The sequence below is a fragment of the Somniosus microcephalus genome, chromosome 18 (genome assembly GCF_052327205.1).
Source record: "Somniosus microcephalus isolate GS21.2 chromosome 18, FLI_Smic_1.0, whole genome shotgun sequence".
Taxonomy (NCBI): Eukaryota; Metazoa; Chordata; class Chondrichthyes; order Squaliformes; family Somniosidae; genus Somniosus; species Somniosus microcephalus.
The window spans coordinates 81366427-81382038 of record NC_141004.1 but is presented as its reverse complement, the minus strand read 5'-3'; positions in this window follow the sequence as shown (position 1 = coordinate 81382038).

The following is a 15612-nucleotide window of genomic DNA, read 5'->3' as shown; positions in this document are numbered from 1 at the left end:
ACTGGGGAAGGAGTCACATATAGGCCAGACTGGGGAAGGAGTCACATATAGGCCAGACTGGGGAAGGAGTCACATATAGGCCAGACTGGGGAAGGAGTCACATATAGACCAGACTGGGGAAGGAGTCACATATAGGCCAGACTGGGGAAGGAGTCACATATAGGCCAGACCGGGGAAGGAGTCACATATAGGCCAGACTGGGGAAGGAGTCACATATAGGCCAGACTGGGGAAGGAGCCGCATATAGGCCAGACTGGGGAAGGAGTCACATATAGGCCAGACTGGGGAAGGAGTCACAAACAGGCCAGACTGGGGAAGGAATCACATATAGGCCAGACTGGGGAAGGAGTCACATATAGGCCAGACTGGGGAAGGAGTCACATATAGGCCAGACTGGGGAAGGAGTCACATACAGGCCAGACTGGGAAGGAGTCACATATAGGCCAGACCAGGGAAGGAGTCACAGATAGGCCAGACCGGGGAAGGAGTCACATATCGGCCAGACCGGGGAAGGAGCCACATATAGGCCAGACCGGGGAAGGAGTCACATATATGCCAGACCGGGGAAGGAGTCACATAAAGGCCAGACCGGGGAAGGAGCCACATATTGGCCAGACCGGGGAAGGATTCACATATAGGACAGACCGGCGAAGGAGTCACATATAGTCCAGACTGGGGAAGGAGTCACAGATAGGCAAGACCGGGGAAGGCGTCACATATAGGCCAGACTGCGGAAGGAGTCACAGATAGGCCAGACTAGGGAAGGAGTCATAGATAGGTCAGACCGGGGAAGGAGTCACAGATAGGCCAGACCGGGGAAGGAGTCACATATAGGCCAGACTGGGGAAGGAGTCACTTATAGGCCAGACTGGGGAAGGAGTCACAGATAGGCCAGACTGGTGAAGGAGTCACATATAGGCCAGACTGGGGAAGGAGTCACATATAGGACAGACTGGGGAAGGAGTCACATATATGCCAGACTGGGGAAGGAGTCACATATAGGCCAGACCGGGGAAGGAGTCACATATAGACCAGACTGGGGAAGGAGTCACATATAGGCCAGACTGGGGAAGGAGTCACATATAGGCCAGACCGGGGAAGGAGTCACATATAGGCCAGACCGGGGAAGGAGTCACATATAGGCCAGACTGCGGAAGGAGTCACAGATAGGCCAGACTAGGGAAGGAGTCAAAGATAGGTCAGACCGGGGAAGGAGTCACAGATAGGCCAGACCGGGGAAGGAGTCACATATAGGCCAGACTGGGGAAGGAGTCACTTATACGCCAGACTGGGGAAGGAGTCACAGATAGGCCAGACTGGTGAAGGAGTCACATATAGGCCAGACTGGGGAAGGAGTCACATATAGGCCAGACTGGGGAAGGAGTCACATATAGGCCAGACTGGGGAAGGAGTCACACATAGGCCAGACTGGGGAAAGAGTCACATATAGGCCAGACCGGGGAAGGAGTCACATATAGGCCAGACTTGGGAAGGAGTCACATATAGGCCAGACTGGGGAAGGAGTCACATATAGGCCAGACTGGGGAAGGAGTCACATATAGGCCAGACTGGGGAAGGAGTCACTTATAGGCCAGACTGGGGAAGGAGTCACAGATAGGCCAGACTGGTGAAGGAGTCACATATAGGCCAGACTGGGGAAGGAGTCACATATAGGCCAGACTGGGGAAGGAGTCACATATAGGCCAGACTGGGGAAGGAGTCACACATAGGCCAGACTGGGGAAAGAGTCACATATAGGCCAGACTGGGGAAGGATTCACATATAGGCCAGACTTGGGAAGGAGTCACATATAGGCCAGACTGGGGAAGGAGTCACATATAGGCCAGACTGGGGAAGGAGTCACATATAGGCCAGACTGGGGAAGGAGTCACATATAGGCCAGACTGGGGAAGGAGTCACATATATGCCAGACTGGGGAAGGAGTCACATATAGGCCAGACCGGGGAAGGAGTCACATATCGGCCAGACTGGGGAAGGAGTTACATATAGGCCAGACTGGGGAAGGAGTCACATATAGGCCAGACCGGGGAAGGAGTCACATATAGGCCAGACTGGGGAAGGAGTCACATATAGGCCAGACTGGAGAAGGAGTAACATATAGGCCAGACTGGGGAAGGAGTCACATATAGGCCAGACCGGGGAAGGAGTCAAATATAGGCCAGAGTGGGGAAGGATTCACAAATAGGCCAGACCGGGGAAGGAGTCACATATAGGCCAGACTGGGGAAGGAGTCACATATAGGCCAGGCCGGGGAAGGAGACACATATAGGCCAGACTGGGGAAGGAGTCACATATAGGCCAGACCGGGGAAGGAGCCACATATAGGCAGGACCGGGGAAGGAGTCACATATAGGCCAGACCGGGGAAGGAGTCACATATAGGCCGGACCGGGGAAGGAGTCACATATAGGCCAGACCAGGGAAGGAGTCACATATAGGCCGGACCGGGGAAGGAGTCACATATAGGCCAGACCGGGGAAGGAGTCACATATAGGCCAGACCGGGGAAGGAGTCACATATCGGCCAGACCGGGGATGGAGTCACATATAGGCCAGACTGGGGAAGGAGACACATATAGGCCAGACTGGGGAAGGAGTCACATATAGGCCAGACCGGGGAAGGAGTCACAGATAGGCCAGACCGGGGAAGGAGTCACATATAGGCCAGACCGGGGAAGGAGCCACATATAGGCCAGACCGGGGAAGGAGTCACATATATGCCAGACCGGGGAAGGAGTCACATAAAGGCCAGACCGGGGAAGGAGGCACATATAGGCCAGACCGGGGAAGGAGTCACATATAGGCCAGACCGGGGAAGGAGTCACATATAGGCCAGACTGGGGAAGGAGTCACAGATAGGCAAGACCGGGGAAGGAGTCACATATAGGCCAGACTGCGGAAGGAGTCACAGATAGGCCAGACTAGGGAAGGAGTCAAAGAGAGGTCAGACCAGGGAAGGAGTCACAGATAGGCCAGACCGGGGAAGGAGTCACATATAGGCCAGACTGGGGAAGGAGTCACTTATAGGCCAGGCTGGGGAAGGAGTCACAGATAGGCCAGACTGGTGAAGGAGTCACATATAGGCCAGACTGGGGAAGGAGTCACATATAGGCCAGACTGGGGAAGGAGTCACATATAGGCCAGACTGGGGAAGGAGTCACATATAGGCCAGACTGGTGAAGGAGTCACATATAGGCCAGACTGCGGAAGGAGTCACAGATAGGCCAGACTAGGGAAGGAGTCAAAGATAGGTCAGACCGGGGAAGGAGTCACAGATAGGCCAGACCGGGGAAGGAGTCACATATAGGCCAGACTGGGGAAGGAGTCACATATAGGCCAGACTGGGGAAAGAGTCACATATAGGCCAGACTGGGGAAGGAATCACATATAGGCCAGACCGGGGAAGGAGTCACATATAGGCCAGACTGGGGAAGGAGACACATATAGGCCAGACTGGGGAAGGAGTCACATATAGGCCAGACTGGGGAATGAGTCACATATAGGCCAGACTGGGGAAGGAGTCACATATTGGCCGGACCGGCGAAGGAGACACAAATAGGCCAGACTGGGGAAGGATTCACAAATAGGCCAGACTGGGGAAGGAGTCACATATAGGCCAGACTGGGGAAGGAGTCACATATAGGCCAGACCGGCGAAGGAGACACATATAGCCCAGACTGGGGAAGGAGTCACATATAGGCCAGTCTGGGGAGGGAGTCACATATAGGTCAGACCGGGGAAGGAGTCACATATAGGCCAGTCTGGGGACGGAGTCACATGTAGGCCAGTCTGGGGAAGGAGTCATTATAGGTCAGTCCGTGGAAGGAGTCACATATAGGCCAGACTGGGGAAGGAGTCACTTATAGGCCAGACTGGGGAAGGAGTCACAGATAGGCCAGACTAGGGAAGGAGTCATAGATAGGTCAGACCGGGGAAGGAGTCACAGATAGGCCAGACCGGGGAAGGAGTCACATATAGGCCAGACTGGGGAAGGAGTCACTTATAGGCCAGACTGGGGAAGGAGTCACAGATAGGCCAGACTAGGGAAGGAGTCAAAGATAGGTCAGACCGGGGAAGGAGTCACAGATAGGCCAGACCGGGGAAGGAGTCACATATAGGCCAGACTGGGGAAGGAGTCACTTATAGGCCAGGCTGGGGAAGGAGTCACAGATTGGCCAGACTGGTGAAGGAGTCACATATAGGCCAGACTGGGGAAGGAGTCACATATAGGCCAGACTGGGGAAGGAGTCACATATAGGCCAGACTGGGGAAAGAGTCACATATAGGCCAGACTGGGGAAGGAGTCACATATAGGCCAGACTGGGGAAGGAGTCACATATAGGCCAGACTGGGGAAGGAGTCACATATATGCCAGACTGGGGGAAGGAGTCACATATAGGCCAGACCGGGGAAGGAGTCACATATAGGCCAGACTGGGGAAGGAGACACATATAGGCCAGACTGGGGAAGGAGGCACATATAGGCCAGACCGGGGATGGAGTCACATATAGGCCAGACTGGGGAAAGTGTCACATATAGGCCAGACCGGGGAATGAGTCACATATAGGCCAGACTGGGGAAGGAGTCACATATTGGCCGGACCGGCGAAGGAGACACAAATAGGCCAGACTGGGGAAGGATTCACAAATAGGCCAGACTGGGGAAGGAGTCACATATAGGCCAGACTGGGGAAGGAGTCACATATAGGCCAGACCGGCGAAGGAGACACATATAGCCCAGACTGGGGAAGGAGTCACATATAGGCCAGACCGGGGAAGGAGTCACATATAGGCCAGACTGGGGAAGGAGTCACATGTAGGCCAGTCTGGGGAGGGAGTCACATATAGGTCAGACCGGGGAAGGAGTCACATATAGGCCAGTCTGGGGACGGAGTCACATGTAGGCCAGTCTGGGGAAGGAGTCACTTATAGGTCAGTCCGTGGAAGGAGTCACATATAGGTTAGACCGGGGAAGGAGTCACATATAGGCCAGACTGGGGAAGGAGTCTCATATAGGCCAGACCGGGGAAGGAGTCACATATAGCCCAGACTGGGGAAGGAGTCACATATAGGCCAGACTGGGGAAGGAGTCACATATAGGCCAGACTGGGGAAGGAGTCACATATAGGCCAGACTGGGGAAGGAGTCACATATAGGCCAGACCGGGGAAGGAGTCACATATAGGCCAGACTGGGGAAGGAGTCACATACAGGCCAGACTGGGGAAGGAGTCACATATAGGCCAGACTGGGGAAGGAGTCACATATAGGCCAGACTGGGGAAGGAGTCACATATAGGCCAGACTGGGGAAGGAGTCACATATATGCCAGACTGGGGAAGGAGTCACATATAGGCCAGACCGGGGAAGGAGTCACATATAGGCCAGACTGGGGAAGGAGTCACATATAGGCCAGACTGGGGAAGGATTCACATATAGGCCAGACCGGGGAAGGAGTCACATATAGGCCAGACTGGAGAAGGAGTAACATATAGGCCAGACTGGGGAAGGAGTCACATATAGGCCAGACCGGGGAAGGAGTCACATATAGGCCAGACTGGGGAAGGAGTCACATATAGGCCAGACCGGGGAAGGTGTCACATATAGGCCAGACTGGGGTAGGAGTCACATATAGGCCAGACCGGGGAAGGAGACACATATAGGCCAGACTGGGGAAGGAGTCACATATAGGCCAGACCGGGGAAGGAGTCACATATAGGCCGGACCGGGGAAGGAGTCACATATAGGCCAGACCGGGGAAGGAGTCACATATAGGCCGGACCGTGGAAGGAGTCACATATAGGCCAGACCGGGGAAGGAGTCACATATAGGCCAGACCGGGGAAGGAGTCACATATAGGCCAGACTGGGGAAGGACTCACATATGGGCCAGACCGGGGAAGGAGTCACATATAGGCCAGACTGGGGAAGGAGTCACATATAGGCCAGACCGGGGAAGGAGTCACATATAGGCCAGACTGGGGAAGGACTCACATATGGGCCAGACCGGGGAAGGAGTCACATATAGGCCAGACTGGGGAAGGAGTCACATATAGGCCAGACCGGGGATGGAGTCACATATCGGCCAGACTGGGGAAGGAGTCACATATAGGCCAGACCGGGGAATGAGTCACATAGAGGCCAGACTGGGGAAGGAGTCACATATAGGCCGGACCGGCGAAGGAGACACAAATAGGCCAGACTGGGGAAGGATTCACAAATAGGCCAGACTGGGGAAGGAGTCACATATAGGCCAGACTGGGGAAGGAGTCACATATAGGCCAGACCGGCGAAGGAGACACATATAGCCCAGACTGGGGAAGGAGTCACATATAGACCAGACTGGGGAAGGAGTCACATATAGGCCAGACTGGGGAAGGAGTCACATATAGGCCAGACCGGGGAAGGAGTCACATATAGGCCAGACCGGGGAAGGAGTCACCTATAGGCCAGACTGCGGAAGGAGTCACAGATAGGCCAGACTAGGGAAGGAGTCAAAGATAGGTCAGACCGGGGAAGGAGTCACAGATAGGCCAGACCGGGGAAGGAGTCACATATAGGCCAGACTGGGGAAGGAGTCACTTATAGGCCAGACTGGGGAAGGAGTCACAGATAGGCCAGACTGGTGAAGGAGTCACATATAGGCCAGACTGGGGAAGGAGTCACATATAGGCCAGACTGGGGAAGGAGTCACATATAGGCCAGACTGGGGAAGGAGTCACACATAGGCCAGACTGGGGAAAGAGTCACATATAGGCCAGACCGGGGAAGGAGTCACATATAGGCCAGACTTGGGAAGGAGTCACATATAGGCCAGACTGGGGAAGGAGTCACATATAGGCCAGACTGGGGAAGGAGTCACATATAGGCCAGACTGGGGAAGGAGTCACTTATAGGCCAGACTGGGGAAGGAGTCACAGATAGGCCAGACTGGTGAAGGAGTCACATATAGGCCAGACTGGGGAAGGAGTCACATATAGGCCAGACTGGGGAAGGAGTCACATATAGGCCAGACTGGGGAAGGAGTCACACATAGGCCAGACTGGGGAAAGAGTCACATATAGGCCAGACTGGGGAAGGATTCACATATAGGCCAGACTTGGGAAGGAGTCACATATAGGCCAGACTGGGGAAGGAGTCACATATAGGCCAGACTGGGGAAGGAGTCACATATAGGCCAGACTGGGGAAGGAGTCACATATAGGCCAGACTGGGGAAGGAGTCACATATATGCCAGACTGGGGAAGGAGTCACATATAGGCCAGACCGGGGAAGGAGTCACATATCGGCCAGACTGGGGAAGGAGTTACATATAGGCCAGACTGGGGAAGGAGTCACATATAGGCCAGACCGGGGAAGGAGTCACATATAGGCCAGACTGGGGAAGGAGTCACATATAGGCCAGACTGGAGAAGGAGTAACATATAGGCCAGACTGGGGAAGGAGTCACATATAGGCCAGACCGGGGAAGGAGTCAAATATAGGCCAGAGTGGGGAAGGATTCACAAATAGGCCAGACCGGGGAAGGAGTCACATATAGGCCAGACTGGGGAAGGAGTCACATATAGGCCAGGCCGGGGAAGGAGACACATATAGGCCAGACTGGGGAAGGAGTCACATATAGGCCAGACCGGGGAAGGAGCCACATATAGGCAGGACCGGGGAAGGAGTCACATATAGGCCAGACCGGGGAAGGAGTCACATATAGGCCGGACCGGGGAAGGAGTCACATATAGGCCAGACCAGGGAAGGAGTCACATATAGGCCGGACCGGGGAAGGAGTCACATATAGGCCAGACCGGGGAAGGAGTCACATATAGGCCGGACCGGGGAAGGAGTCACATATAGGCCGGACCGGGGAAGGAGTCACATATCGGCCAGACCGGGGATGGAGTCACATATAGGCCAGACTGGGGAAGGAGACACATATAGGCCAGACTGGGGAAGGAGTCACATATAGGCCAGACCGGGGAAGGAGTCACAGATAGGCCAGACCGGGGAAGGAGTCACATATAGGCCAGACCGGGGAAGGAGCCACATATAGGCCAGACCGGGGAAGGAGTCACATATATGCCAGACCGGGGAAGGAGTCACATAAAGGCCAGACCGGGGAAGGAGGCACATATAGGCCAGACCGGGGAAGGAGTCACATATAGGCCAGACCGGGGAAGGAGTCACATATAGGCCAGACTGGGGAAGGAGTCACAGATAGGCAAGACCGGGGAAGGAGTCACATATAGGCCAGACTGCGGAAGGAGTCACAGATAGGCCAGACTAGGGAAGGAGTCAAAGAGAGGTCAGACCAGGGAAGGAGTCACAGATAGGCCAGACCGGGGAAGGAGTCACATATAGGCCAGACTGGGGAAGGAGTCACTTATAGGCCAGGCTGGGGAAGGAGTCACAGATAGGCCAGACTGGTGAAGGAGTCACATATAGGCCAGACTGGGGAAGGAGTCACATATAGGCCAGACTGGGGAAGGAGTCACATATAGGCCAGACTGGGGAAGGAGTCACATATAGGCCAGACTGGTGAAGGAGTCACATATAGGCCAGACTGCGGAAGGAGTCACAGATAGGCCAGACTAGGGAAGGAGTCAAAGATAGGTCAGACCGGGGAAGGAGTCACAGATAGGCCAGACCGGGGAAGGAGTCACATATAGGCCAGACTGGGGAAGGAGTCACTTATAGGCCAGGCTGGGGAAGGAGTCACAGATTGGCCAGACTGGTGAAGGAGTCACATATAGGCCAGACTGGGGAAGGAGTCACATATAGGCCAGACTGGGGAAGGAGTCACATATAGGCCAGACTGGGGAAAGAGTCACATATAGGCCAGACTGGGGAAGGAGTCACATATAGGCCAGACTGGGGAAGGAGTCACATATAGGCCAGACTGGGGAAGGAGTCACATATATGCCAGACTGGGGGAAGGAGTCACATATAGGCCAGACCGGGGAAGGAGTCACATATAGGCCAGACTGGGGAAGGAGACACATATAGGCCAGACTGGGGAAGGAGTCACATATAGGCCAGACCGGGGATGGAGTCACATATAGGCCAGACTGGGGAAAGTGTCACATATAGGCCAGACCGGGGAATGAGTCACATATAGGCCAGACTGGGGAAGGAGTCACATATTGGCCGGACCGGCGAAGGAGACACAAATAGGCCAGACTGGGGAAGGATTCACAAATAGGCCAGACTGGGGAAGGAGTCACATATAGGCCAGACTGGGGAAGGAGTCACATATAGGCCAGACCGGCGAAGGAGACACATATAGCCCAGACTGGGGAAGGAGTCACATATAGGCCAGTCTGGGGAGGGAGTCACATATAGGTCAGACCGGGGAAGGAGTCACATATAGGCCAGTCTGGGGACGGAGTCACATGTAGGCCAGTCTGGGGAAGGAGTCATTATAGGTCAGTCCGTGGAAGGAGTCACATATAGGTTAGACCGGGGAAGGAGTCACATATAGGCCAGACTGGGGAAGGAGTCTCATATAGGCCAGACCGGGGAAGGAGTCACATATAGCCCAGACTGGGGAAGGAGTCACATATAGGCCAGACCGGGGAAGGAGTCACATATAGGCCAGACTGGGGAAGGAGTCACATATAGACCAGACTGGGGAAGGAGTCACATATAGGCCAGACTGGGGAAGGAGTCACATATAGGCCAGACCGGGGAAGGAGTCACATATAGGCCAGACCGGGGAAGGAGTCACATATAGGCCAGACTGGGGAAGGAGTCACATATAGGCCAGACTGGGGAAGGAGCCGCATATAGGCCAGACTGGGGAAGGAGTCACATATAGGCCAGACTGGGGAAGGAGTCACAAACAGGCCAGACTGGGGAAGGAATCACATATAGGCCAGACTGGGGAAGGAGTCACATATAGGCCAGACTGGGGAAGGAGTCACATATAGGCCAGACTGGGGAAGGAGTCACATACAGGCCAGACTGGGAAGGAGTCACATATAGGCCAGACCAGGGAAGGAGTCACAGATAGGCCAGACCGGGGAAGGAGTCACATATCGGCCAGACCGGGGAAGGAGCCACATATAGGCCAGACCGGGGAAGGAGTCACATATATGCCAGACCGGGGAAGGAGTCACATAAAGGCCAGACCGGGGAAGGAGCCACATATTGGCCAGACCGGGGAAGGAGTCACATATAGGACAGACCGGCGAAGGAGTCACATATAGTCCAGACTGGGGAAGGAGTCACAGATAGGCAAGACCGGGGAAGGCGTCACATATAGGCCAGACTGCGGAAGGAGTCACAGATAGGCCAGACTAGGGAAGGAGTCATAGATAGGTCAGACCGTGGAAGGAGTCACAGATAGGCCAGACCGGGGAAGGAGTCACATATAGGCCAGACTGGGGAAGGAGTCACTTATAGGCCAGACTGGGGAAGGAGTCACAGATAGGCCAGACTAGGGAAGGAGTCAAAGATAGGTCAGACCGGGGAAGGAGTCACAGATAGGCCAGACCGGGGAAGGAGTCACATATAGGCCAGACTGGGGAAGGAGTCACTTATAGGCCAGGCTGGGGAAGGAGTCACAGATTGGCCAGACTGGTGAAGGAGTCACATATAGGCCAGACTGGGGAAGGAGTCACATATAGGCCAGACTGGGGAAGGAGTCACATATAGGCCAGACTGGGGAAAGAGTCACATATAGGCCAGACTGGGGAAGGAGTCACATATAGGCCAGACTGGGGAAGGAGTCACATATAGGCCAGACTGGGGAAGGAGTCACATATATGCCAGACTGGGGGAAGGAGTCACATATAGGCCAGACCGGGGAAGGAGTCACATATAGGCCAGACTGGGGAAGGAGACACATATAGGCCAGACTGGGGAAGGAGTCACATATAGGCCAGACCGGGGATGGAGTCACATATAGGCCAGACTGGGGAAAGTGTCACATATAGGCCAGACCGGGGAATGAGTCACATATAGGCCAGACTGGGGAAGGAGTCACATATTGGCCGGACCGGCGAAGGAGACACAAATAGGCCAGACTGGGGAAGGATTCACAAATAGGCCAGACTGGGGAAGGAGTCACATATAGGCCAGACTGGGGAAGGAGTCACATATAGGCCAGACCGGCGAAGGAGACACATATAGCCCAGACTGGGGAAGGAGTCACATATAGGCCAGACCGGGGAAGGAGTCACATATAGGCCAGACTGGGGAAGGAATCACATATAGGCCAGACTGGGGAAGGAGTCACATGTAGGCCAGACTGGGGAAGGAGTCACATATAGGCCAGTCTGGGGAGGGAGTCACATATAGGTCAGACCGGGGAAGGAGTCACATATAGGCCAGTCTGGGGACGGAGTCACATGTAGGCCAGTCTGGGGAAGGAGTCACTTATAGGTCAGTCCGTGGAAGGAGTCACATATAGGTTAGACCGGGGAAGGAGTCACATATAGGCCAGACTGGGGAAGGAGTCTCATATAGGCCAGACCGGGGAAGGAGTCACATATAGCCCAGACTGGGGAAGGAGTCACATATAGGCCAGACTGGGGAAGGAGTCACATATAGGCAAGACTGGGGAAGGAGTCACATATAGGACAGACTGGGGAAGGAGTCACATATAGGCCAGACCGGGGAAGGAGTCACATATAGGCCAGACTGGGGAAGGAGTCACATACAGGCCAGACTGGGGAAGGAGTCACATATAGGCCAGACTGGGGAAGGAGTCACATATAGGCCAGACTGGGGAAGGAGTCACATATAGGCCAGACTGGGGAAGGAGTCACATATATGCCAGACTGGGGAAGGAGTCACATATAGGCCAGACCGGGGAAGGAGTCACATATAGGCCAGACTGGGGAAGGAGTCACATATAGGCCAGACTGGGGAAGGATTCACATATAGGCCAGACCGGGGAAGGAGTCACATATAGGCCAGACTGGAGAAGGAGTAACATATAGGCCAGACTGGGGAAGGAGTCACATATAGGCCAGACCGGGGAAGGAGTCACATATAGGCCAGACTGGGGAAGGAGTCACATATAGGCCAGACCGGGGAAGGTGTCACATATAGGCCAGACTGGGGTAGGAGTCACATATAGGCCGGACCGGGGAAGGAGTCACATATAGGCCAGACCGGGGAAGGAGTCACATATAGGCCAGACCGGGGAAGGAGTCACATATAGGCCGGACCGGGGAAGGAGTCACATATAGGCCAGACCGGGGAAGGAGTCACATATAGGCCGGACCGTGGAAGGAGTCACATATAGGCCAGACCGGGGAAGGAGTCACATATAGGCCAGACCGGGGAAGGAGTCACATATAGGCCAGACCGGGGAAGGAGTCACATATAGGCCAGACTGGGGAAGGACTCACATATGGGCCAGACCGGGGAAGGAGTCACATATAGGCCAGACTGGGGAAGGAGTCACATATAGGCCAGACCGGGGATGGAGTCACATATCGGCCAGACTGGGGAAGGAGTCACATATAGGCCAGACCGGGGAATGAGTCACATAGAGGCCAGACTGGGGAAGGAGTCACATATAGGCCGGACCGGCGAAGGAGACACAAATAGGCCAGACTGGGGAAGGATTCACAAATAGGCCAGACTGGGGAAGGAGTCACATATAGGCCAGACTGGGGAAGGAGTCACATATAGGCCAGACCGGCGAAGGAGACACATATAGCCCAGACTGGGGAAGGAGTCACATATAGACCAGACTGGGGAAGGAGTCACATATAGGCCAGACTGGGGAAGGAGTCACATATAGGCCAGACCGGGGAAGGAGTCACATATAGGCCAGACCGGGGAAGGAGTCACCTATAGGCCAGACTGCGGAAGGAGTCACAGATAGGCCAGACTAGGGAAGGAGTCAAAGATAGGTCAGACCGGGGAAGGAGTCACAGATAGGCCAGACCGGGGAAGGAGTCACATATAGGCCAGACTGGGGAAGGAGTCACTTATAGGCCAGACTGGGGAAGGAGTCACAGATAGGCCAGACTGGTGAAGGAGTCACATATAGGCCAGACTGGGGAAGGAGTCACATATAGGCCAGACTGGGGAAGGAGTCACATATAGGCCAGACTGGGGAAGGAGTCACACATAGGCCAGACTGGGGAAAGAGTCACATATAGGCCAGACCGGGGAAGGAGTCACATATAGGCCAGACTTGGGAAGGAGTCACATATAGGCCAGACTGGGGAAGGAGTCACATATAGGCCAGACTGGGGAAGGAGTCACATATAGGCCAGACTGGGGAAGGAGTCACTTATAGGCCAGACTGGGGAAGGAGTCACAGATAGGCCAGACTGGTGAAGGAGTCACATATAGGCCAGACTGGGGAAGGAGTCACATATAGGCCAGACTGGGGAAGGAGTCACATATAGGCCAGACTGGGGAAGGAGTCACACATAGGCCAGACTGGGGAAAGAGTCACATATAGGCCAGACTGGGGAAGGATTCACATATAGGCCAGACTTGGGAAGGAGTCACATATAGGCCAGACTGGGGAAGGAGTCACATATAGGCCAGACTGGGGAAGGAGTCACATATAGGCCAGACTGGGGAAGGAGTCACATATAGGCCAGACTGGGGAAGGAGTCACATATATGCCAGACTGGGGAAGGAGTCACATATAGGCCAGACCGGGGAAGGAGTCACATATCGGCCAGACTGGGGAAGGAGTTACATATAGGCCAGACTGGGGAAGGAGTCACATATAGGCCAGACCGGGGAAGGAGTCACATATAGGCCAGACTGGGGAAGGAGTCACATATAGGCCAGACTGGAGAAGGAGTAACATATAGGCCAGACTGGGGAAGGAGTCACATATAGGCCAGACCGGGGAAGGAGTCAAATATAGGCCAGAGTGGGGAAGGATTCACAAATAGGCCAGACCGGGGAAGGAGTCACATATAGGCCAGACTGGGGAAGGAGTCACATATAGGCCAGGCCGGGGAAGGAGACACATATAGGCCAGACTGGGGAAGGAGTCACATATAGGCCAGACCGGGGAAGGAGCCACATATAGGCAGGACCGGGGAAGGAGTCACATATAGGCCAGACCGGGGAAGGAGTCACATATAGGCCGGACCGGGGAAGGAGTCACATATAGGCCAGACCAGGGAAGGAGTCACATATAGGCCGGACCGGGGAAGGAGTCACATATAGGCCAGACCGGGGAAGGAGTCACATATAGGCCGGACCGGGGAAGGAGTCACATATAGGCCGGACCGGGGAAGGAGTCACATATAGGCCAGACCGGGGAAGGAGTCACATATCGGCCAGACCGGGGATGGAGTCACATATAGGCCAGACTGGGGAAGGAGACACATATAGGCCAGACTGGGGAAGGAGTCACATATAGGCCAGACCGGGGAAGGAGTCACAGATAGGCCAGACCGGGGAAGGAGTCACATATAGGCCAGACCGGGGAAGGAGCCACATATAGGCCAGACCGGGGAAGGAGTCACATATATGCCAGACCGGGGAAGGAGTCACATAAAGGCCAGACCGGGGAAGGAGGCACATATAGGCCAGACCGGGGAAGGAGTCACATATAGGCCAGACCGGGGAAGGAGTCACATATAGGCCAGACTGGGGAAGGAGTCACAGATAGGCAAGACCGGGGAAGGAGTCACATATAGGCCAGACTGCGGAAGGAGTCACAGATAGGCCAGACTAGGGAAGGAGTCAAAGAGAGGTCAGACCAGGGAAGGAGTCACAGATAGGCCAGACCGGGGAAGGAGTCACATATAGGCCAGACTGGGGAAGGAGTCACTTATAGGCCAGGCTGGGGAAGGAGTCACAGATAGGCCAGACTGGTGAAGGAGTCACATATAGGCCAGACTGGGGAAGGAGTCACATATAGGCCAGACTGGGGAAGGAGTCACATATAGGCCAGACTGGGGAAGGAGTCACATATAGGCCAGACTGGTGAAGGAGTCACATATAGGCCAGACTGCGGAAGGAGTCACAGATAGGCCAGACTAGGGAAGGAGTCAAAGATAGGTCAGACCGGGGAAGGAGTCACAGATAGGCCAGACCGGGGAAGGAGTCACATATAGGCCAGACTGGGGAAGGAGTCACTTATAGGCCAGGCTGGGGAAGGAGTCACAGATTGGCCAGACTGGTGAAGGAGTCACATATAGGCCAGACTGGGGAAGGAGTCACATATAGGCCAGACTGGGGAAGGAGTCACATATAGGCCAGACTGGGGAAAGAGTCACATATAGGCCAGACTGGGGAAGGAGTCACATATAGGCCAGACTGGGGAAGGAGTCACATATAGGCCAGACTGGGGAAGAAGTCACATATATGCCAGACTGGGGGAAGGAGTCACATATAGGCCAGACCGGGGAAGGAGTCACATATAGGCCAGACTGGGGAAGGAGACACATATAGGCCAGACTGGGGAAGGAGTCACATATAGGCCAGACCGGGGATGGAGTCACATATAGGCCAGACTGGGGAAAGTGTCACATATAGGCCAGACCGGGGAATGAGTCACATATAGGCCAGACTGGGGAAGGAGTCACATATTGGCCGGACCGGCGAAGGAGACACAAATAGGCCAGACTGGGGAAGGATTCACAAATAGGCCAGACTGGGGAAGGAGTCA